Genomic DNA, 20,032 nt, shown 5'->3' with positions numbered 1-20,032 from the left:
GGGAAACACCGTATTGAGGCTTTGTTCTGAGCGCTCATTCGGTGTCGCGTTTCTTTCAAGCAATTCTCCCGGTTAGCTGGCACCCGGCTCGCTCCCAGAGTTAAAGTCTGCCTCGCATTCACTCCTTTTTCTCAGCAGACTAAAAGAAAATTTCATCTTGGGCTCCCTGAAACTTCCATCCTGCACCACTGTTTGCTTTTTCACAAGAGCAGAGAAGAGCGCACCGCTCCCAGCGGCACTGCAGTACCGGGTCAATGCTTGGAGTGAACGGAGCAAGCTCCTTTTTCAACTCCTGTTCCTAAAAATCCATTTAATATGTAGTCCTCGTATAGAGGACATATCAGATATTAAACTGATAAGAACAGATACTACACTTGATCTTAGCCAAAACGCCGAGAAGCGATAACTGTCCACTGGTTCACGTCCGAGGGCCCTTCCTGGCACGATGCGCACTTGTCCCGGTGTTCTTTTTATGGCCATAGGTTGCCAGAGAGTCACTGAGTACTCTTCGGCCCTTTTAAATGGTATAACTTTGCACTCCCGCGAGCACCATTCAAGCAACATCGGCACAGTCACAACAAGTAAGGCGACTCTACTCAGGGAAGTCACTGTGCACAGGAAAAAGATTTCTTTTGCACAGACAGAAAGGGCTTCACCCGCAAAGGTAAAGCCTGCCAAAAATAGAAACAACTCATTAGTGCTGCTCTCCACGGAAGTCTTTAGTAAAAGGCGAAAGACTTGTACGCTATGAAGAGAAACCAGAGTACGATTAACCGTCACTGCGGGAGCAGGGCACCAGGCCAGTTGGCATAGCCACCTTCCCCATGGTGAGCTTTGCTTGGTTGAGACGCTTGCTCCCCCTTGCTACTCGGCTGACCAAGTAGGAACAATCGGGCCCTATTCGATGGCTGCCTTGTCTTTTACTCTGTGCAAAAGACAAGGCAGCCACAAACACCACGGGAAACTCCGTATTGAGGCTTTGTTCTGAGCGCTCATTCGGTGTCGCGTTTCTTTCAAGCAATTCTCCCGGTTAGCCCGCATTCGGCTCGCTCCCAGAGCCGTGTTAAAGTCTGCCTCGCATTCAATCCCTTTTCTCAGCAGACTAAAAGAAAATTTCATCTTGGGCTCCCTGAAACTTCCATCCTGCACCACTGTTTGCTTTTTCACAAGGGCAGAGAAGAGCGCACCGTTCCCAGCGGCACTGCAGTACCGGGTCGATGCTTGGAGTGAACGGAGCAAGCTCCTTTTTCAACTCCTGTTCCTAAAAATCCATTTAATATGTAGTCCTCGTATAGAGGACATATCAGATATTAAACTGATAAGAACAGATACTACACTTGATCTTAGCCAAAAGGCCGAGAAGCGATAACTGTCCACTGGTTCACGTCCGAGGGCCCTTCCTGGCACAATGCGCACTTGTCGCGGTGTTCTTTTTATGGCCATAGGTGGCCAGAGAGTCACTGAGCACTCTTCAGCCCTTTTAAATGGTATAACTTTGCACTCCCGCGAGCACCATTCAAGCAACATCGGCACAGTCACAACAAGTTAGGCGAATCTACTCAGGGAAGTCACTCTGCACAGGAAAAAGATTTCTCTTGCACAGACAGAAAGGGCATCACCCGCAAAGGTAAAGCCTGCCAAAAATAGAAACAACTCATTAGTGCTGCTCTCCACGGAAGTCTTTAGTAAAAGGCGAAAGACTTGTACGTTATGAAGAGAAACCAGAGTACGATTATCCGTCACTGCGGGAGCAGGGCACCAGGCCAGTTGGCATAGCCACCTTCCCCATGGTGAGCTTTGCTTGGTTGAGACGCTTGCTCCCCCTTGCTCCCCGGCTGACCAAGTAGGAACAATCGGGCCCTATTCGATGGCTGCCTTGTCTTTTACTCTGTGCAAAAGACAAGGCAGCCACAAACACCACGGGAAACACCGTATCGAGGCTTTGTTCTGAGCGCTCATTCAGTGTCGCGTTTCTTTCAAGCAATTCTCCCGGTTAGCCCGCACTCGGATCGCTCCCAGAGCCGTGTTAAAGTCTGCCTCGCATTCACTCCCTTTTCTCAGCAGACTAAAAGAAAATTTCATCTTGGGCTCCCTGAAACTTCCATCCTGCACCACTGTTTGCTTTTTCACAAGAGCAGAGAAGAGCGCACCGTTCCCAGCGGCACTGCGGTACCGGGTCGATGCTTGGAGTGAACGGAGCAAGCTCCTTTTTCAACTCCTGTTCCTAAAAATCCATTTAATATGTAGTCCTCGTATAGAGAACATATCAGATATTAAACTGATAAGAACAGATACTACACTTGATCTTAGCCAAAAGGCCGAGAAGCGATAACTGTCCACTGGTTCACGTCCGAGGGCCCTTCCTGGCACAATGCGCACTTGTCGCGGTGTTCTTTTTATGGCCATAGGTGGCCAGAGAGTCACTTTGCACCTCCGCTGCACTGAGCACTCTTCAGCCCTTTTAAATGGCATAACTTTGCACTCCCGCGAGCACCATTCAAGCAACATCGGCACAGTCACAACAAGTAAGGCGACTCTACTCAGGGAAGTCACTCTGCACAGGAACAAGATTTCTTTTGCACAGACAGAAAGGGCTTCACCTGCAAAGGTAAAGCCTGCCAAAAATAGAAACAACTCATGAGTGCTGCTCTCCACGGAAGTCTTTAGTAAAAGGCGAAAGACTTGTACGTTATGAAGAGAAACCAGAGTACGATTATCCGTCACTGCGGGAGCAGGGCACCAGGCCAGTTGGCATAGCCACCTTCCCCATGGTGAGCTTTGCTTGGTTGAGACGCTTGCTCCCCCTTGCTCCTCAGCTGACCAAGTAGGAACAATCGGGCCCTATTCGATGGCTGCCTTGTCTTTTACTCTGTGCAAAAGACAAGGCAGCCACAAACACCACGGGAAACACCGTATTGAGGCTTTGTTCTGAGCGCTCATTCGGTGTCGCGTTTCTTTCAAGCAATTCTCCCGGTTAGCCCGCACTCGGCTCGCTCCCAGAGCCGTGTTAAAGTCTGCCTCGCATTCACTCCATTTTCTCAGCAGACTAAAAGAAAATTTCATCGTGGGCTCTCTGAAACTTCCATCCTGCACCACTGTTTGCTTTTTCACAAGAGCAGAGAAGAGCGCACTGTTCCCAGGGGCACTGCAGTACCAGGTCGATGCTTGGAGTGAACGGAGAAAGCTCCTTTTTCAACTCCTGTTCCTAAAAATCCATTTAATATGTAGTCCTCGTATAGAGGACATATCAGATATTAAACTGATAAGAACAGATACTACACTTGATCTTAGCCAAAAGGCCGAGAAGCGATAACTGTCCACTGGTTCACGTCCGAGGGCCCTTCCTGGCACAATGCGCACTTGTCGCGGTGTTCTTTTTATGGCCATAGGTGGCCAGAGAGTCACTTTGCACCTCCGCCCACCCGCTGCACTGAGCACTCTTCAGCACTTTTAAATAGTATAACTTTGCACTCCCGCGAGCACCATTCAAGCAACATCGGCACAGTCACAACAAGTAAGGCGACTCTACTCAGGGAAGTCACTCTGCACAGGAACAAGATTTCTTTTGCACAGACAGAAAGGGCTTCACCCGCAAAGGTAAAGCCTGCCAAAAATAGAAACAACTCATGAGTGCTGCTCTCCACGGAAGTCTTTAGTAAAAGGCAAAAGACTTGTACGTTATGAAGAGAAACCAGAGTACGATTATCCGTCACTGCGGGAGCAGGGCACCAGGCCAGTTGGCATAGCCACCTTCCCCATGGTGAGCTTTGCTTGGTTGAGACGCTTGCTCCTCGGCTGACCAAGTAGGAACAATCGGGCCCTATTCGATGGCTGCCTTGTCTTTTACTCTGTGCAAAAGACAAGGCAGCCACAAACACCACGGGAAACACCGTATTGAGTCTTTGTTCTGAGCGCTCATTCGGTGTCGCGTTTCTTTCAAGCAATTCTCCCGGTTAGCCCGCACTCGGCTCGCTCCCAGAGCCGTGTTAGTCTGCCTCGCATTCACTCCCTTTTCTCAGCAGACTAAAAGAAAATTTCATCTTGGGCTCCCTGAAACTTCCATCCTGCACCACTGTTTGCTTTTTCACAAGAGCAGAGAAGAGCGCACCGTTCCCAGCGGCACTGCAGTACCGGGTCGATGCTTGGAGTGAACGGAGCAAGCTCCTTTTTCAACTCCTGTTCCTAAAAATCCATTTAATATGTAGTCCTCGTATAGAGGACATATCAGATATTAAACTGATAAGAACAGATACTACACTTGATCTTAGCCAAAAGGCCGAGAAGCGATAACTGTCCACTGGTTCACGTCCGAGGGCCCTTCCTGGCACAATGCGCACTTGTTGCGGTGTTCTTTCTTTGGCCATAGGTGGCCAGAGAGTCACTGAGCACTCTTCAGCCCTTTTAAATGGTATAACTTTGCACTCCCGCGAGCACCATTCAAGCAAGATCGGCACAGTCACAACAAGTAAGGCGACTCTACTCAGGGAAGTCACTCTGCACAGGAACAAGATTTCTTTTGCACAGACAGAAAGGGCTACACCCGCAAAGGTAAAGCCTGCCAAAAATAGAAACAACTCATTAGTGCTGCTCTCCACGGAAGTCTTTAGTAAAAGGCGAATGACTTGTACGTTATGAAGAGAAACCAGAGTACGATTATCCGTCACTGCGGGAGCAGGGCACCAGGCCAGTTGGCATAGCCACCTTCCCCATGGTGAGCTTTGCTTGGTTGAGACGCTTGCTCCCCCTTGCTCCTCGGCTGACCAAGTAGGAACAATCGGGCCCTATTCGATGGCTGCCTTGTCTTTTACTCTGTGCAAAAGACAAGGCAGCCACAAAAATCACGGGAAACACCGTATTGAGGCTTTGTTCTGAGCGCTCATTCGGTGTCGCGTTTCTTTCAAGCAATTCTCCCGGTTATGCTTGGAGATGCGCTGAAAGAAATACATTTTTGCTGCAAGTTCCTTGGTTGTCTGTCTGCAGTGGAGATATGCAAGATAGCAAGGTTTGCCAAATGCTGCAGCATGTCGACACAACAGATATGCAGTTGCGCAGTTGTCAGGTGAGGTCATACAGTGCAGTCACTCTAGGCAGGTGGGCATTGCCTTAGAGATGGGGAGGAACAAAATGAAAAAAGAGGACATGTGACCACTGAAGTGGATCTTTAGCAAGGTTTGCCTAATGCTGCAGCATGTCTGCACTGGAGATATGCAGCTGCCCAGCCGTGAGGGTTTGCCTCAACTGAGAAATTTCCCAGTGTGGATGGGTGTGGCTTTAGAGATGGGGAGGAGGGGAAAGAAATACATTTGTGCTGCAAGTTCCTTGGTTGTTTAAAAGAAGAAGTGATCAGAAAGATAATGAAAAGCCTTACTGTTTAATCTGCAAACATTTTAGTTTCGGGGTAGCTGCTGCTGCTGGCATGGCACACCAGACAGTTGAAGTTGCAGCACCGTCCGGCCGAGTGAGGCACCTGAAAAAGAGGTATCAGCCTCTGACATTTCCAATTCATACTTACCTGGCAGGAGAGACATCATGATCAAGAAGGTGGTTCACTCAAGGCGAGGCTCAGTCATTGCACACCGACTGTACTGACCCTTGCGAATTCCCCAAATGTGGGAATCTCGACTGCATAATTTCTGGTAGTGGGGGACTGCGTTCGCGCTTTCCCCTGATTTGGCTGTTTAACATCAGTATATCTCATCTAAAATTCCCTTTTTTGACCTTGTGTCACTGTTTTAACAACACCTTGCCGTCTTTAAAATGGATGTTTAGTAAGGTATGCTGAATGCTGCAGCATGTCTACACAACAGATATGCAGCTGCACAGTTGTCAGGTGAGGTCATACAGTGCAGTCACCCCAGGCAGGTGGGCATTGCCTTAGAGATGGGGAGGAACAAAATGAAAAAAGAGGACATGTGTCTAACGAAGTGGATGTTTAGCAAGGTTTGCCAAATGCTGCAGCATGTCTGCACTGGAGATATGCAGCTGCCCAGCCGTGAGGGTTTGCCTCAACTGAGAAAATTTCCCAGTGTGGGTGGGTGTGGCTTTAGAGATGGGGAGGAGGGGAAAGAAATACATTTGTGCTGCAAGTTCCTTGGTCGTTTAAAAGAAGAAATGAACAGAAAGATAATGAAAAGCCTTACTGTTTTAATCTGCAAACGTTTTAGTTTCGGGGTAGCTGCTGCTGGCATGGCACACCAGACAGTTGAAGTTGCAGCACCGTCCGGCCGAGTGAGGCACCTGTGAAAGAGGTATCAGCCTCTGACATTTCCAACTCATACTTACCTGGCAGGAGAGACACCATGATCAAGAAGGTGGTTCACTCAAGGCGAGGCTCAGTCATTGCACACCGACTGTACTGACCCTTGCGAATTCCCCAAATGTGGAAATCTCGACTGCATAATTTCTGGTAGTGGGGGACTGCGTTCGCGCTTTCCCCTGATTTGGCTGTTTAACATGAATATTTCTGGTCTGCATTACCCTTTTATGACCTTGTGTCACTGTTTTAGCAACACCTGCCATCTTTAAAATGGATGTTTAGTAAGGTACGCTGAATGCTGCAGCATGTCTGCACAACAGATATGCAGCTGCGCAGTTGTCAGATGAGGTCATACAGTGCAGTCACCCCAGGCAGGTGGGCATTGCCTTAGAGATGGGGAGGAACAAAATGAAAAAAGTGGACATGTGACCACTGAAGTGGATGTTTAGCACGGTTTGCCTAATGCTGCAGCATGTTTGCACTGAAGATATGCAGCTGCCCAGCCGTGAGGGTTTGCCTCAACTGAGAAATTTCCCAGTGTGGGTGTGGCTTTAGAGATGGGGAGGAGGGGAAAGAAATACATTTGTGCTGAAAGTTCCTTGGTTGTTTAAAAGAAGAAGTGATCAGAAAGATAATTAAAAGCCTTACTGTTTTAATCTGCAAACGTTTTAGTTTCGGGGTAGCTGCTGCTGCTGGCATGGCACACCAGACAGTTGAAGTTGCAGCACCGTCCGGCCGAGTGAGGCACCTGGGAAAGAGATATCAGCCTCTGACATTTCCAACTCATACTTACCTGGCAGGAGAGACACCATGATCAAGAAGGTGGTTCACTCAAGGCGAGGCTCAGTCATTGCACACCGACTGTACTGACCCTTGCAAATTCCCCAAATGTGGGAATCTCGACTGCATAATTTCTGGTAGTGGGGAACTGCGTTCGCGCTTTCCCTTGATTTGGCTGTTTAACATCAGTATATCTCATCTAAAATTCCCTTTTTTGACCTTGTGTCACTGTTTTAGCAACACCTTGCCGTCTTTAAAATGGATGTTTAGTAAGTTACGCTGAATGCTGCAGCATGTCTACACAACAGATATGCAGCTGCGCAGTCAGGTGAGGTCATACAGTGCAGTCATCCCAGGCAGGTGGGCATTTCCTTAGAGATGGGGAGGAACAAAATGAAAAAAGTGGACATGTGACCACTGAAGTGGATGTTTAGCACGGTTTGCCTAATGCTGCAGCATGTTTGCACTGAAGATATGCAGCTGCCCAGCCGTGAGGGTTTGCCTCAACTGAGAAATTTCCCAGTGTGGGTGGGTGTGGCTTTAGAGATGGGGAGGAGGGGAAAGAAATACATTTGTGCTGAAAGTTCCTTGGTTGTTTAAAAGAAGAAGTGATCAGAAAGATAATTAAAAGCCTTACTGTTTTAATCTGCAAACGTTTTAGTTTCGGGGTAGCTGCTGCTGCTGGCATGGCACACCAGACAGTTGAAGTTGCAGCACCGTCCGGCCGAGTGAGGCACCTGGGAAAGAGGTATCAGCCTCTGACATTTCCAACTCATACTTACCTGGCAGGAGAGACACCATGATCAAGAAGGTGGTTCACTCAAGGCGAGGCTCAGTCATTGCACACCGACTGTACTGACCCTTGCGAATTCCCCAAATGTGGGAATCTCGACTGCATAATTTCTGGTAGTGGGGGACTGCGTTCGCGCTTTCCCCTGATTTGGCTGTTTAACATCAGTATATCTCATCTAAAATTCCCTTTTTTGACCTTGTGTCACTGTTTTAACAACACCTTGCCGTCTTTAAAATGGATGTTTAGTAAGGTACGCTGAATGCTGCAGCATGTCTACACAACAGATATGCAGCTGCACAGTTGTCAGGTGAGGTCATACAGTGCAGTCACCCCAGGCAGGTGGGCATTGCCTTAGAGATGGGGAGGAACAAAATGAAAAAAGTGGACATGTGACCACTGAAGTGGATGTTTAGCACGGTTTGCCTAATGCTGCAGCATGTTTGCACTGAAGATATGCAGCTGCCCAGCCGTGAGGGTTTGCCTCAACTGAGAAATTTCCCAGTGTGGGTGTGGCTTTAGAGATGGGGAGGAGGGGAAAGAAATACATTTGTGCTGAAAGTTCCTTGGTTGTTTAAAAGAAGAAGTGATCAGAAAGATAATTAAAAGCCTTACTGTTTTAATCTGCAAACGTTTTAGTTTCGGGGTAGCTGCTGCTGCTGGCATGGCACACCAGACAGTTGAAGTTGCAGCACCGTCCGGCCGAGTGAGGCACCTGGGAAAGAGGTATCAGCCTCTGACATTTCCAACTCATACTTACCTGGCAGGAGAGACACCATGATCAAGAAGGTGGTTCACTCAAGGCGAGGCTCAGTCATTGCACACCGACTGTACTGACCCTTGCGAATTCCCCAAATGTGGGAATCTCGACTGCATAATTTCTGGTAGTGGGGGACTGCGTTCGCGCTTTCCCCTGATTTGGCTGTTTAACATGAATATTTCTGGTCTACAATACCCTTTTATGACCTTGTGTCACTGTTTTAGCAACACCTTGCCGTCTTTAAAATGGATGTTTAGTAAGGTATGCTGAATGCTGCAGCATGTCTACACAACAGATATGCAGCTGCGCAGTCAGGTGAGGTCATACAGTGCAGTCACCCCAGGCAGGTGGGCATTGCCTTAGAGATTGGGAGGAACAAAATGAAAAAAGTGGACATGTGACCACTGAAGTGGATGTTTAGCACGGTTTGCCTAATGCTCTAGCATGTCTGCACTGGAGATATGCAGCCGTGAGAGTTTGCCTCAACTGAGAAATTTCCCAGTGTGGGTGGGTGTGGCTTTAGAGATGGGGAGGAGGGGAAAGAAATACATTTGTGCTGCAAGTTCCTTGGTTGTTTAAAAGAAGAAGTGATCAGAAAGATAATGAAAAGCCTTACTGTTTTAATCTGCAAACATTTTAGTTTCGGGGTAGCTGCTGCTGCTGGCATGGCACACCAGACAGTTGAAGTTGCAGCACCGTCCGGCCGAGTGAGGCACCTGAAAAAGAGGTATCAGCCTCTGACATTTCCAATTCATACTTACCTGGCAGGAGAGACACCATGATCAAGAAGGTGGTTCACTCAAGGCGAGGCTCAGTCATTGCACACCGACTGTACTGACCCTTGCGAATTCCCCAAATGTGGGAATCTCGACTGCATAATTTCTGGTAGTGGGGGACTGCGTTCGCGCTTTCCCCTGATTTGGCTGTTTAACATAAATATTTCTGGTCTACATTACCCTTTTTTGACCTTGTGTCACTGTTTTAGCAACACCTTGCCATCTTTACAATAGATGTTTAGTAAGGTACGCTGAATGCTGCAGCATGTCTACACAACAGATATGCAGCTGCGCAGTCAGGTGAGGTCATACAGTGCAGTCACCCCAGTTAGGTGGGCATTGCCTTAGAGATGGGGAGGAACAACATGATAAAAGAGGACATGTGACCACTGAAGTGGATGTTTAGCAAGGTTTGCCAAATGCTGCAGCATGTTTGCACTGGAGATATGCAGCTGCCCAGCCGTGAGGGTTTGCCTCAACTGAGAAATTTCCCAGTGTGGGTGTGGCTTTAGAGATGGGGAGGAGGGGAAAGAAATACATTTGTGCTGAAAGTTCCTTGGTTGTTTAAAAGAAGAAGTGATCAGAAAGATAATGAAAAGCCTTACTGTTTTAATCTGCAAACGTTTTAGTTTCGGGGTAGCTGCTGCTGCTGGCATGGCACACCAGACAGTTGAAGTTGCAGCACCGTCTGGCCGAGTGAGGCACCTGGGAAAGAGGTATCAGCCTCTGACATTTCCAATGCATACTTACCTGGCAGGAGAGACACCATGATCAAGAAGGTGGTTCACTCAAGGCGAGGCTCAGTCATTGCACACCGGCTGTACTGACCCTTGCGAATTCCCCAAATGTGGGAATCTCGACTGCATAATTTCTGGTAGTGGGGGACTGCGTTCGCGCTTTCCCTTGATTTGGCAGTTTAACATCAGTATATCTCATCTAAAATTCCCGTTTTTTGACCTTGTGTCACTGTTTTAACAACACCTTGCCGTCTTTAAAATGGATGTTTAGTAAGGTATGCTGAATGCTGCAGCATGTCTACACAACAGATATGCAGCTGCGCAGTTGTCAGGTGAGGTCATACAGTGCAGTCACCCCAGGCAGGTGGGCATTGCCTTAGAGATGGGGAGGAACAAAATGAAAAAAGAGGACATGTGTCTAATGAAGTGGATGTTTAGCAAGGTTTGCCAAATGCTGCAGCATGTCTGCACTGGAGATATGCAGCTGCCCAGCCGTGAGGGTTTGCCTCAACTGGGAAATTTTCCAGTGTGGGTGGGTGTGGCTTTAGAGATGGGAAGTAGGGGAAAGAAATACGTTTGTGCTGCAAGTTCCTTGGTTGTTTAAAAGAAGAAGTGATCAGAAAGATAATGAAAAGCCTTACTGTTTAATCTGCAAACATTTTAGTTTCGGGGTAGCTGCTGCTGCTGGCATGGCACACCAGACAGTTGAAGTTGCAGCACCGTCCGGCCGAGTGAGGCACCTGAAAAAGAGGTATCAGCCTCTGACATTTCCAATTCATACTTACCTGGCAGGAGAGACACCATGATCAAGAAGGTGGTTCACTCAAGGTGAGGCTCAGTCATTGCACACCGACTGTACTGACCCTTGCGAATTCCCCAAATGTGGGAATCTCGACTGCATAATTTCTGGTAGTGGGGGACTGCGTTCGCGCTTTCCCCTGATTTGGCTGTTTAATATGAATATTTCTGGTCTACATTACCCTTTTTTGACCTTGTGTCACTGTTTTAGCAACACCTTGCCATCTTTAAAATGGATGTTTAGTAAGGTACGCTGAATGCTGCAGCATGTCTACACAACAGATATGCAGCTGCGCAGTCAGGTGAGGTCATACAGTGCAGTCACCCCAGGCAGGTGGACATTGCCTTAGAGATGGGGAGGAACAAAATGAAAAAAGAGGACATGTGACCACTGATGTGGATGTTTAGCAAGGTTTGCCAAATGCTGCAGGATGTCTGCACTGGAGATATGCAGCCGCTCAGCCGTGAGGGTTTGCCTCAACTGAGAAATTTCCCAGTGTGGGTGTGGCTTTAGAGATGGGGAGGAGGGGAAAGAAATACATTTTGTGCTGCAAGTTCCTTGGTTGTTTAAAAGAAGAAGTGATCAGAAAGATAATGAAAAGCCTTACTGTTTTAATCTGCAAACATTTTAGTTTCGGGGTAGCTGCTGCTGCTGGCATGGCACACCAGACAGTTGAAGTTGCAGCACCGTCCGGCCGAGTGAGGCACCTGGGAAATAGGCATCAGTCTCTGACATTTCCAACTCATACTTACCTGGCAGGAGAGACACCATGATCAAGAAGGTGGTTCACTCAAGGCGAGGCTCAGTCATTGCACACCGACTGTACTGACCCTTGCGAATTCCCCAAATGTGGGAATCTCGACTGCATAATTTCTGGTAGTGGGGGACTGCGTTCGCGCTTTCCCCTGATTTGGCTGTTTAACATGAACATTTCTGGTCTACATTACCCTTTTTTGACCTTGTGTCACTGTTTTAACAACACCTTGCCATCTTTAAAATGGATGTTTAGTAAGGTACGCTGAATGCTGCAGCATGTCTACACAACAGATATGCAGCTGCGCAGTTGTCAGGTGAGGTCATACAGTGCAGTCACCCCAGGCAGGTGGGCATTGCCTTAGAGATGGGGAGGAACAAAATGAAAAAAAGAGGAAATGTGACCACTGAAGTGGATGTTTAGCCAGGTTTGCCAAATGCTGCAGCATGTCTGCACTGGAGATATGCAGCTGCCCAGCCGTGAGGGTTTGCCTCAACTGAGAAATTTCCCAGTGTGGATGGGTGTGGCTTTAGAGATGGGGAGGAAGGGAAAGAAATACATTTGTGCTGCAAGTTCCTTGGTTGTTTAAAAGAAGAAGTGATCAGAAAGATAATGAAAAGCCTTACTGTTTTAATCTGCAAACATTTTAGTTCCGGGGTAGCTGCTGCTGCTGGCATGGCACACCAGACAGTTGAAGTTGCAGCACCGTCCGGCCGAGTGAGTCACCTGAAAAAGAGGTATCAGCCTCTGACATTTGCAACTCATACTTACCTGGCAGGAGAGACACCATGATCAAGAAGGTGGTTCACTCAAGGCAAGGCTCAGTCATTGCACACCGACTGTACTGACCCTTGCGAATTCCCCAAATGTGGGAATCTCGACTGCATAATTTCTGGTAGTGGGGGACTGCGTTCGCGCTTTCCCCTGATTTGGCTGTTTAACATGAACATTTCTGGTCTACATTACCCTTTTTTGACCTTGTGTCACTGTTTTAGCAACACCTTGCCATCTTTAAAATGGATGTTTAGTAAGGTACGCTGAATGCTGCAGCATGTCTACACAACAGATATGCAGCTGCGCAGTCAGGTGAGGTCATACAGTGCAGTCACCCCAGGCAGGTGGGCATTGCCTTAGAGATGGGGAGGAACAAAATGAAAAAAAGAGGACATGTGACCACTGAAGTGGATGTTTAGCAAGGTTTGCCAAATGCTGCAGCATGTCTGCACTGGAGATATGCAGCCGTGAGGGTTTGCCTCAACTGAGAAATTTCCCAGTGTGGGTGGGTGTGGCTTTAGAGATGGGGAGGAGGGGAAAGAAATACGTTTGTGCTGCAAGTTCCTTGGTTGTTTAAAAGAAGAAGTGATCAGAAAGATAATGAAAAGCCTTACTGTTTTAATCTGCAAACGTTTTAGTTCCGGGGTAGCTGCTGCTCCACTCTTCTGGGTTTTGTTTCAGTCATTAGAAGCCAAACTATTGCTTTTATAGGTTACTTTTAATCAAAGTTTAAGCCTCCAATGATGGAGAGCAGTTCATTCAGTCCTGACTAGAACCAGAAAATATCACCATATTAGTCCAGTGCTCAGGTCTCTGCACTAGCTTTCTGCCGCTCAGAGAATAGACTTTAAAACAGTTCTATTTAGCTGTGCACATGACAACTGAAAGTATTTTATTTGCACTCTTCGCTTTTAAGTTAATTAATTAGTTATTTTCTATCTTTTATGGAATTAATTTATTGGCCTTCTTGTGATTTTATGTAGCTGTAAAGCAATTTTGTTTACGAATTGTGCTCTACAAATAAACTTGCCTTGCCTTTCCTCAACCTAAAAGGAGCTTTCCATTTGTGGGGCTTCTGCAGGCCCCTCCCCGTCTTCTGCCTCACCTGACTTCTGTCCTCCATTCAGGGGTTTTGGTGGTAAATTTGAATTTCCCAGCCTAGCTGTTTTAAATAGCTCATCAACTGCCTCTGACTGCCCTCCATTTCCACCTCCTTCCTGTATTTTTAGGGATTTCAACGTGTTGGCAAAAGATTTTGGGCAATCTCTGAAGAGGTGGTTTTATTCTCCACAGAGATTGCACTTTCTGCCATTCGTACACTCTTCGATGGTGTGACCAATTTCTCTACATTTGCGACAAAATACCTTTGTGCAGGCGTCCAACAGATGCCCATGCTCCCCACGCGGCAGAGTTTCGGCTGTCCCTGGTAGTGGATGTAGCCTCTGTTTTTCTGCAAGACAATCATGGGTGGGAGATGTTTCAGGCCCTAGAAGCCCTGGGGGTCTTGCCATTGTTGGATGGGGACCCTCCAGGTGCAATTCCAAATGCCATTGCAGTATTTCAACCTGCAATGAGCAAGAAAGCAAAAACAACCAAAAACATTTTGATAAAGAATTTTAACTACAATATAGTTGGAAAACTTTAATCAAGCACAAAAATACCTCTTAAGCACAGGTTCTTAATGCCAAAGCATGCACAAAATCAAGGACACAGAGAAGGCAATCATAGTCTTAACCAAAAGATAGAGAAACAACAAATAAGAATCTACTTGGCTCTACTCTACTCCGAGAAGTCACTCTGCACAGCAACATGATTTTCTTTTGCACAAACAGAAAAGACTTAGCCCGCAAAGGTAAAGCCATCCAAAAATAGAAACAACTCATTAGTGCTGCTCTCCACGGAAGTCTTTAGTAAAAGGCGAAAGACACTCCCAGAGCCGTGTTAAAGTCTGCCTCGCATTCACTCCCTTTTCTCAGCAGACTAAAAGAAACTTCCATCCTGCACCACTGTTTGCTTTTTCACAAGAGCAGAGAAGAGCGCACCGTTCCAAGCGGCACTGCAGTACGGGGTCGATGCTTGGAGTGAACGGAGCAAGCTCCTTTTTCAACTCCTGTTCCTAAAAATCCATTTAATCTGTAGTCCTCGTATAGAGGACATATCAGATATTAAACTGATAAGAACAGATACTACACTTGATCTTAGCCAAAAGGCCGAGAAGCGATAACTGTCCACTGGTTCACGTCCGAGGGCCCTTCCTGGCACAATGCGCACTTGTCGCGGTGTTCTTTTTATGGCCATAGGTGGCCAGGGAGTCACTTTGCACCTCCGCCCACCCGCTGCACTGAGCACTCTTCAGCCCTTTTAAATGGTATAACTTTGCACTCCCGCGAGCACCATTCAAGCAACATCGGCACAGTCACAACAAGTAAGGTGACTCTACTCAGGGAAGTCACTGTGCACAGGAAAAAGATTTCTTTTGCACAGACAGAAAGGGCTTCACCCGCAAAGGTAAAGCCTGCCAAAAATAGAAACAACTCATTAGTGCTGCTCTCCACGGAAGTCTTTAGTAAAAGGCGAAAGACTTGTACGTTATGAAGAGAAACCAGAGTACGATTATCCGTCACTGCGGGAGCAGGGCACCAGGCCAGTTGGCATAGCCACCTTCCCCGTGGTGAGCTTTGCTTGGTTGAGACGCTTGCTCCCCCTTGCTCCTCGGCTGCCCAAGTAGGAACAATCGGGCCCTATTCGATGGCTGCCTTGTTTTTTACTCTGTGCAAAAGACAAGGCAGCCAGAAACACCACGGGAAACACCGTATTGAGGCTTTGTTCTGAGCGCTCATTCGGTGTCGCGTTTCTTTCAAGCAATTGCCGGTTTGCCCACACTCGGCTCGCTCCCAGAGCCGTGTTAAAATCTGCCTCGCATTCACTCCCTTTTCTCAGCAGACTAAAAGAAACTTCCATCCTGCACCACTTTTTGCTTTTTCACAAGAGCAGAGAAGAGCGCACCGTTCCCAGCGGCACTGCAGTACCGGGTCGATGCTTGGAGTGAACGGAGCAAGCTCCTTTTTCAACTCCTGTTCCTAAAAATCCATTTAATATGTAGTCCTCGTATAGAGGACATATCAGATATTAAACTGATAAGAACAGATACTACACTTGATCTTAGCCAAAAGGCCGAGAAGCGATAACTGTCCACTGGTTCACGTCCGAGGGCCCTTCCTGGCACAATGCGCACTTGTCGCGGTGTTCTTTTTATGGCCATAGGTGGCCAGAGAGTCACTTTGCACCTCCGCCCACCTGCTGCACTGAGCACTCTTCAGCCCTTTTAAATGGTATAACTTTGCACTCCCGCGAGCACCATTCAAGCAACATCGGCACAGTCACAACAAGTAAGGCGACTCTACTCAGGGAAGTTACTCTGCACAGGAACAAGATTTCTTTTGCACAGACAGAAAGGGCTTCACCCGCAAAGGTAAAGCCTGCCAAAAATAGAAACAACTCATTAGTGCTGCTCTCCACGGAAGTCTTTAGTAAAAGGCGAAAGACTTGTACGTTATGAAGAGAAACCAGAGTACGATTATCCGTCACTGCGGGAGCAGGGCACCAGGCCAGTTGGCATAGCCACCTTCCCCGTGGTGAGCTTTGCTTGGTTGAGACGCTTGCTCCCCCTTGCTCCTCGGCTAACCAAGTAGGAACAATCGGGCCCTATTCGATGGCTGCCTTGTTTTTTACTTTGTGCAAAAGACACGGCAGCCACAAACACCACGGGAAACACCGTATTGAGGCTTTGTTCTGAGCGCTCATTCGGTGTCGCGTTTCTTTCAAGCAATTCCCGGTTTGCCCACACTCGGCTCGCTCCCAGAGCCGTGTTAAAGTCTGCCTCGCATTCACTCCCTTTTCTCAGCAGACTAAAAGAAACTTCCATCCTGCACCACTGTTTGCTTTTTCACAAGAGCAGAGAAGAGCGCACCGTTCCCAGCGGCACTGCAGTACCGGGTCGATGCTTGGAGTGAACGGAGCAAGCTCCTTTTTCAACTCCTGTTCCTAAAAATCCATTTAATATGTAGTCCTCGTATAGAGGACATATCAGATATTAAACTGATAAGAACAGATACTACACTTGATCTTAGCCAAAAGGCCGAGAAGCGATAACTGTTCACTGGTTCACGTCCGAGGGCCCTTCCTGGCACAATGCGCACTTGTCCCGGTGTTCTTTTTATGGCCATAGGTGGCCAGAGAGTCACTGAGCACTCTTCAACCCTTTTAAATGGTATAACTTTGCACTCCTGCGAGCACCATTCAAGCAACATCGGCACAGTCACAACAAGTAAGGCGACTCTACTCAGGGAAGTCACTCTGCACAGGAACAAGATTTCTTTTGCACAGACAGAAAGGGCTTCACCCGCAAAGGTAAAGCCTGCCAAAAATAGAATCAACTCATTAGTGCTGCTCTCCACGGAAGTCTTTAGTAAAAGGCGAAAGACTTGTACGTTATGAAGAGAAACCAGAGTACGATTATCCGTCACTGCGGGAGCAGGGCACCAGGCCAGTTGGCATAGCCACCTTCCCCATTGTGAGCTTTTCTTGGTTGAGACGCTTGCTCCCCCTTGCTCCTCGGCTGCCCAAGTAGGAGCAATCAGGCCCTATTCGATGGCTGCCTTGTCTTTTACTCTGTGCAAAAGACAAGGCAGCCACAAACACCACGGGAAACACCGTATTGAGGCTTTGTTCTGAGCGCTCCTTCGGTGTCGCGTTTCTTTCAAGCAATTCTCCCGGTTAGCCCGCACTCGGCTCGCTCCCAGAGCCGTGTTAAAGTCTGCCTCGCATTCACTCCCTTTTCTCAGCAGACTAAAAGAAAATTTCATCTTGGGCTCCCTGAAACTTCCATCCTGCACCACTGTTTGCTTTTTCACAAGAGCAGAGAAGAGCGCACCGTTCCCAGCGGCACTGCAGTACCGGGTCGATGCTTGGAGTGAACGGAGCAAGCTCCTTTTTCAACTCCTGTTCCTAAAAATCCATTTAATATGTAGTCCTCGTATAGAGGACATATCAGATATTAAACTGATAAGAACAGATACTACACTTGATCTTAGCCAAAAGGCCGAGAAGCGATAACTGTCCACTGGTTCACGTCCGAGGGCCCTTCCTGGCACAATGCGCACTTGTCGCGGTGTTCTTTTTATGGCCATAGGTGGCCAGAGAGTCACTTTGCACCTCCGCCCACCCGCTGCACTGAGCACTCTTCAGCCCTTTTAAATGGTATAACTTTGCACTCCCGCGAGCACCATTCAAGCAACATCGGCACAGTCACAACAAGTAAGGCGACTCTGCACAGGAACAAGATTTCTTTTGCACAGACAGAAAGGGCTTCACCCGCAAAGGTAAAGCCTGCCAAAAATAGAAACAACTCATTAGTGCTGCCTTCCACGGAAGTCTTTAGTAAAAGGCGAAAGACTTGTACGTTATGAAGAGAAACCAGAGTACGATTATCCGTCACTGCGGGAGCAGGGCACCGGGCCAGTTGGCATAGCCACCTTCCCCATGGTGAGCTTTGCTTGGTTGAGACGCTTGCTCCCCCTTGCTCCTCAGCTGACCAAGTAGGAACAATCGGGCCCTATTCGATGGCTGCCTTGTTTTTTACTCTGTGCAAAAGACAAGGCAGCCACAAACACCACGGGAAACACCGTATTGAGGCTTTGTTCTGAGCACTCATTCGGTGTCGCGTTGGCCATAGGTGGCCAGAGAGTCACTGAGCACTCATCAGCCCTTTTAAATGGTATAACTTTGCACTCCCGCGAGCACCATTCAAGCAACATCGGCACACTCACAACAAGTTAGGCGAATCTACTCAGGGAAGTCACTCTGCACAGGAACAAGATTTCTCTTGCACAGACAGAAAGGGCTTCACCCGCAAAGGTAAAGCCTGCCAAAAATAGAAACAACTCATTAGTGCTGCTCTCCACGGAAGTCTTTAGTAAAAGGCGAAAGACTTGTACGTTATGAAGAGAAACCAGAGTACGATTATCCGTCACTGCGGGAGCAGGGCACCAGGCCAGTTGGCATAGCCACCTTCCCCATGGTGAGCTTTGCTTGGTTGAGACGCTTGCTCCCCCTTGCTCCTCGGCTGACCAATTAGGAACAATCGGGCCCTATTCGATGGCTGCCTTGTCTTTTACTCTGTGCAAAAGACAAGGCAGCCACAAACACCACGGGAAACACCGTATTGAGGCTTTGTTCTGAGCGCTCATTCAGTGTCACGTTTCTTTCAAGCAATTCTCCCGGTTAGCCCGCAATCGGCTCTTTCCCAGAGCCGTGTTAAAGTCTGCCTCGCATTCACTCCCTTTTCTCAGCAGACTAAAAGAAAATTTCATCTTGGGCTCCCTGAAACTTCCATCCTGCACCACTGTTTGCTTTTTCACAAGAGCAGAGAAGAGCGCACCGTTCCCAGCGGCACTGCGGTACCGGGTCGATGCTTGGAGTGAACGGAGCAAGCTCCTTTTTCAACTCCTGTTCCTAAAAATCCATTTAATATGTAGTCCTCGTATAGAGGACATATCAGATATTAAACTGATAAGAACAGATACTACACTTGATCTTAGCCAAAAGGCCGAGAAGCGATAACTGTCCACTGGTTCACGTCCGAGGGCCCTTCCTGGCACAATGCGCACTTGTCGCGGTGTTCTTTTTATGGCCATAGGTGGCCAGAGAGTCACTTTGCACCTCCGCTGCACTGAGCACTCTTCAGCCCTTTTAAATGGCATAACTTTGCACTCCCGCGAGCACCATTCAAGCAACATCGGCACAGTCACAACAAGTAAGGCGACTCTACTCAGGGAAGTCACTCTGCACAGGAACAAGATTTCTTTTGCACAGACAGAAAGGGCTTCACCCGCAAAGGTAAAGCCTGCCAAAAATAGAAACAACTCATGAGTGCTGCTCTCCACGGAAGTCTTTAGTAAAAGGCGAAAGACTTGTACTTTATGAAGAGAAACCAGAGTACGATTATCCGTCACTGCGGGAGCAGGGCACCAGGCCAGTTGGCATAGCCACCTTCCCCATGGTGAGCTTTGCTTGGTTGAGACGCTTGCTCCCCCTTGCTCCTCAGCTGACCAAGTAGGAACAATCGGGCCCTATTCGATGGCTGCCTTGTCTTTTACTCTGTGCAAAAGACAAGGCAGCCACAAACACCACGGGAAACACCGTATTGAGGCTTTGTTCTGAGCGCTCATTCGGTGTCGCGTTTCTTTCAAGCAATTCTCCCGGTTAGCCCGCACTCGGCTCGCTCCCAGAGCCGTGTTAAAGTGCCTCGCATTCACTCCCTTTTCTCAGCAGACTAAAAGAAAATTTCATCTTACGCTCCCTGAAACTTCCATCCTGCACCACTGTTTGCTTTTTCACAAGAGCAGAGAAGAGCATACCGTTCCCAGCAGCACTGCAGTACCAGGTCGATGCTTGGGGTGAACGGAGAAAGCTCCTTTTTCAACTCCTGTTCCTAAAAATCCATTTAATATGTAGTCCTCGTATAGAGGACATATCAGATATTAAACTGATAAGAACAGATACTACACTTGATCTTAGCCAAAAGGCCGAGAAGCGATAACTGTCC

The 20,032-nt window shown here is 47.9% G+C and overlaps 32 non-coding genes across 32 annotated transcripts; 10 read left to right on the top strand and 22 right to left on the bottom strand.

Moving 5' to 3' along the window:
* Positions 1 to 213: 213 nt before the first annotated feature.
* Positions 214 to 404, bottom strand: LOC140320344 (U2 spliceosomal RNA). The gene has a single exon (XR_011918202.1). It is a non-coding gene; the product is annotated as a U2 spliceosomal RNA (small nuclear RNA).
* A 249-nt stretch (positions 405 to 653) lies between these two features.
* On the bottom strand, positions 654 to 767 carry LOC140265609 (U5 spliceosomal RNA). Its single transcript, XR_011906318.1, has one exon. It is a non-coding gene; the product is annotated as a U5 spliceosomal RNA (small nuclear RNA).
* A 409-nt stretch (positions 768 to 1,176) lies between these two features.
* Positions 1,177 to 1,367, bottom strand: LOC140266368 (U2 spliceosomal RNA). Its single transcript, XR_011907004.1, has one exon. It is a non-coding gene; the product is annotated as a U2 spliceosomal RNA (small nuclear RNA).
* Positions 1,368 to 1,616: 249 nt separating this feature from the next.
* On the bottom strand, positions 1,617 to 1,730 carry LOC140320794 (U5 spliceosomal RNA). The gene has a single exon (XR_011918574.1). It is a non-coding gene; the product is annotated as a U5 spliceosomal RNA (small nuclear RNA).
* Positions 1,731 to 2,139: 409 nt separating this feature from the next.
* LOC140320242 (U2 spliceosomal RNA) lies at positions 2,140 to 2,330 on the bottom strand. Its single transcript, XR_011918109.1, has one exon. It is a non-coding gene; the product is annotated as a U2 spliceosomal RNA (small nuclear RNA).
* Positions 2,331 to 2,597: 267 nt separating this feature from the next.
* On the bottom strand, positions 2,598 to 2,711 carry LOC140320737 (U5 spliceosomal RNA). The gene has a single exon (XR_011918523.1). It is a non-coding gene; the product is annotated as a U5 spliceosomal RNA (small nuclear RNA).
* A 409-nt stretch (positions 2,712 to 3,120) lies between these two features.
* LOC140320466 (U2 spliceosomal RNA) lies at positions 3,121 to 3,311 on the bottom strand. Its single transcript, XR_011918314.1, has one exon. It is a non-coding gene; the product is annotated as a U2 spliceosomal RNA (small nuclear RNA).
* A 275-nt stretch (positions 3,312 to 3,586) lies between these two features.
* Positions 3,587 to 3,700, bottom strand: LOC140265585 (U5 spliceosomal RNA). Its single transcript, XR_011906296.1, has one exon. It is a non-coding gene; the product is annotated as a U5 spliceosomal RNA (small nuclear RNA).
* A 397-nt stretch (positions 3,701 to 4,097) lies between these two features.
* Positions 4,098 to 4,288, bottom strand: LOC140266367 (U2 spliceosomal RNA). Its single transcript, XR_011907003.1, has one exon. It is a non-coding gene; the product is annotated as a U2 spliceosomal RNA (small nuclear RNA).
* Positions 4,289 to 4,537: 249 nt separating this feature from the next.
* On the bottom strand, positions 4,538 to 4,651 carry LOC140266046 (U5 spliceosomal RNA). The gene has a single exon (XR_011906716.1). It is a non-coding gene; the product is annotated as a U5 spliceosomal RNA (small nuclear RNA).
* Positions 4,652 to 5,504: 853 nt separating this feature from the next.
* LOC140320495 (U1 spliceosomal RNA) lies at positions 5,505 to 5,668 on the top strand. Its single transcript, XR_011918340.1, has one exon. It is a non-coding gene; the product is annotated as a U1 spliceosomal RNA (small nuclear RNA).
* Positions 5,669 to 6,274: 606 nt separating this feature from the next.
* LOC140266069 (U1 spliceosomal RNA) lies at positions 6,275 to 6,438 on the top strand. The gene has a single exon (XR_011906738.1). It is a non-coding gene; the product is annotated as a U1 spliceosomal RNA (small nuclear RNA).
* Positions 6,439 to 7,041: 603 nt separating this feature from the next.
* Positions 7,042 to 7,205, top strand: LOC140266146 (U1 spliceosomal RNA). Its single transcript, XR_011906802.1, has one exon. It is a non-coding gene; the product is annotated as a U1 spliceosomal RNA (small nuclear RNA).
* Positions 7,206 to 7,810: 605 nt separating this feature from the next.
* LOC140266444 (U1 spliceosomal RNA) lies at positions 7,811 to 7,974 on the top strand. Its single transcript, XR_011907074.1, has one exon. It is a non-coding gene; the product is annotated as a U1 spliceosomal RNA (small nuclear RNA).
* A 604-nt stretch (positions 7,975 to 8,578) lies between these two features.
* On the top strand, positions 8,579 to 8,742 carry LOC140266432 (U1 spliceosomal RNA). The gene has a single exon (XR_011907062.1). It is a non-coding gene; the product is annotated as a U1 spliceosomal RNA (small nuclear RNA).
* Positions 8,743 to 9,339: 597 nt separating this feature from the next.
* On the top strand, positions 9,340 to 9,503 carry LOC140266420 (U1 spliceosomal RNA). Its single transcript, XR_011907051.1, has one exon. It is a non-coding gene; the product is annotated as a U1 spliceosomal RNA (small nuclear RNA).
* A 601-nt stretch (positions 9,504 to 10,104) lies between these two features.
* On the top strand, positions 10,105 to 10,268 carry LOC140320998 (U1 spliceosomal RNA). Its single transcript, XR_011918762.1, has one exon. It is a non-coding gene; the product is annotated as a U1 spliceosomal RNA (small nuclear RNA).
* A 608-nt stretch (positions 10,269 to 10,876) lies between these two features.
* LOC140320318 (U1 spliceosomal RNA) lies at positions 10,877 to 11,040 on the top strand. Its single transcript, XR_011918177.1, has one exon. It is a non-coding gene; the product is annotated as a U1 spliceosomal RNA (small nuclear RNA).
* Positions 11,041 to 11,642: 602 nt separating this feature from the next.
* LOC140266408 (U1 spliceosomal RNA) lies at positions 11,643 to 11,806 on the top strand. The gene has a single exon (XR_011907040.1). It is a non-coding gene; the product is annotated as a U1 spliceosomal RNA (small nuclear RNA).
* Positions 11,807 to 12,415: 609 nt separating this feature from the next.
* Positions 12,416 to 12,579, top strand: LOC140320912 (U1 spliceosomal RNA). Its single transcript, XR_011918682.1, has one exon. It is a non-coding gene; the product is annotated as a U1 spliceosomal RNA (small nuclear RNA).
* A 1,878-nt stretch (positions 12,580 to 14,457) lies between these two features.
* LOC140320382 (U2 spliceosomal RNA) lies at positions 14,458 to 14,648 on the bottom strand. Its single transcript, XR_011918236.1, has one exon. It is a non-coding gene; the product is annotated as a U2 spliceosomal RNA (small nuclear RNA).
* A 275-nt stretch (positions 14,649 to 14,923) lies between these two features.
* LOC140320929 (U5 spliceosomal RNA) lies at positions 14,924 to 15,037 on the bottom strand. The gene has a single exon (XR_011918699.1). It is a non-coding gene; the product is annotated as a U5 spliceosomal RNA (small nuclear RNA).
* Positions 15,038 to 15,421: 384 nt separating this feature from the next.
* On the bottom strand, positions 15,422 to 15,612 carry LOC140266366 (U2 spliceosomal RNA). Its single transcript, XR_011907002.1, has one exon. It is a non-coding gene; the product is annotated as a U2 spliceosomal RNA (small nuclear RNA).
* A 275-nt stretch (positions 15,613 to 15,887) lies between these two features.
* Positions 15,888 to 16,001, bottom strand: LOC140320928 (U5 spliceosomal RNA). Its single transcript, XR_011918698.1, has one exon. It is a non-coding gene; the product is annotated as a U5 spliceosomal RNA (small nuclear RNA).
* A 384-nt stretch (positions 16,002 to 16,385) lies between these two features.
* Positions 16,386 to 16,576, bottom strand: LOC140266365 (U2 spliceosomal RNA). Its single transcript, XR_011907001.1, has one exon. It is a non-coding gene; the product is annotated as a U2 spliceosomal RNA (small nuclear RNA).
* Positions 16,577 to 16,825: 249 nt separating this feature from the next.
* LOC140321031 (U5 spliceosomal RNA) lies at positions 16,826 to 16,939 on the bottom strand. The gene has a single exon (XR_011918792.1). It is a non-coding gene; the product is annotated as a U5 spliceosomal RNA (small nuclear RNA).
* A 409-nt stretch (positions 16,940 to 17,348) lies between these two features.
* Positions 17,349 to 17,539, bottom strand: LOC140266364 (U2 spliceosomal RNA). The gene has a single exon (XR_011907000.1). It is a non-coding gene; the product is annotated as a U2 spliceosomal RNA (small nuclear RNA).
* Positions 17,540 to 17,796: 257 nt separating this feature from the next.
* LOC140265833 (U5 spliceosomal RNA) lies at positions 17,797 to 17,910 on the bottom strand. Its single transcript, XR_011906522.1, has one exon. It is a non-coding gene; the product is annotated as a U5 spliceosomal RNA (small nuclear RNA).
* Positions 17,911 to 18,331: 421 nt separating this feature from the next.
* On the bottom strand, positions 18,332 to 18,445 carry LOC140320927 (U5 spliceosomal RNA). The gene has a single exon (XR_011918697.1). It is a non-coding gene; the product is annotated as a U5 spliceosomal RNA (small nuclear RNA).
* Positions 18,446 to 18,854: 409 nt separating this feature from the next.
* On the bottom strand, positions 18,855 to 19,045 carry LOC140266528 (U2 spliceosomal RNA). The gene has a single exon (XR_011907150.1). It is a non-coding gene; the product is annotated as a U2 spliceosomal RNA (small nuclear RNA).
* Positions 19,046 to 19,312: 267 nt separating this feature from the next.
* On the bottom strand, positions 19,313 to 19,426 carry LOC140265748 (U5 spliceosomal RNA). Its single transcript, XR_011906444.1, has one exon. It is a non-coding gene; the product is annotated as a U5 spliceosomal RNA (small nuclear RNA).
* A 407-nt stretch (positions 19,427 to 19,833) lies between these two features.
* LOC140320514 (U2 spliceosomal RNA) lies at positions 19,834 to 20,024 on the bottom strand. Its single transcript, XR_011918354.1, has one exon. It is a non-coding gene; the product is annotated as a U2 spliceosomal RNA (small nuclear RNA).
* Positions 20,025 to 20,032: the final 8 nt, after the last annotated feature.

The sequence above is a fragment of the Leuresthes tenuis genome, unplaced genomic scaffold, assembly GCF_036924035.1.
Source record: "Leuresthes tenuis unplaced genomic scaffold, fLeuTen1.0.hap1 SCAF_12, whole genome shotgun sequence".
Taxonomy (NCBI): Eukaryota; Metazoa; Chordata; class Actinopteri; order Atheriniformes; family Atherinopsidae; genus Leuresthes; species Leuresthes tenuis.
The sequence above is the reverse complement of the archived record's forward strand: the minus strand, read 5'-3'. Positions and strand labels throughout refer to the sequence as shown.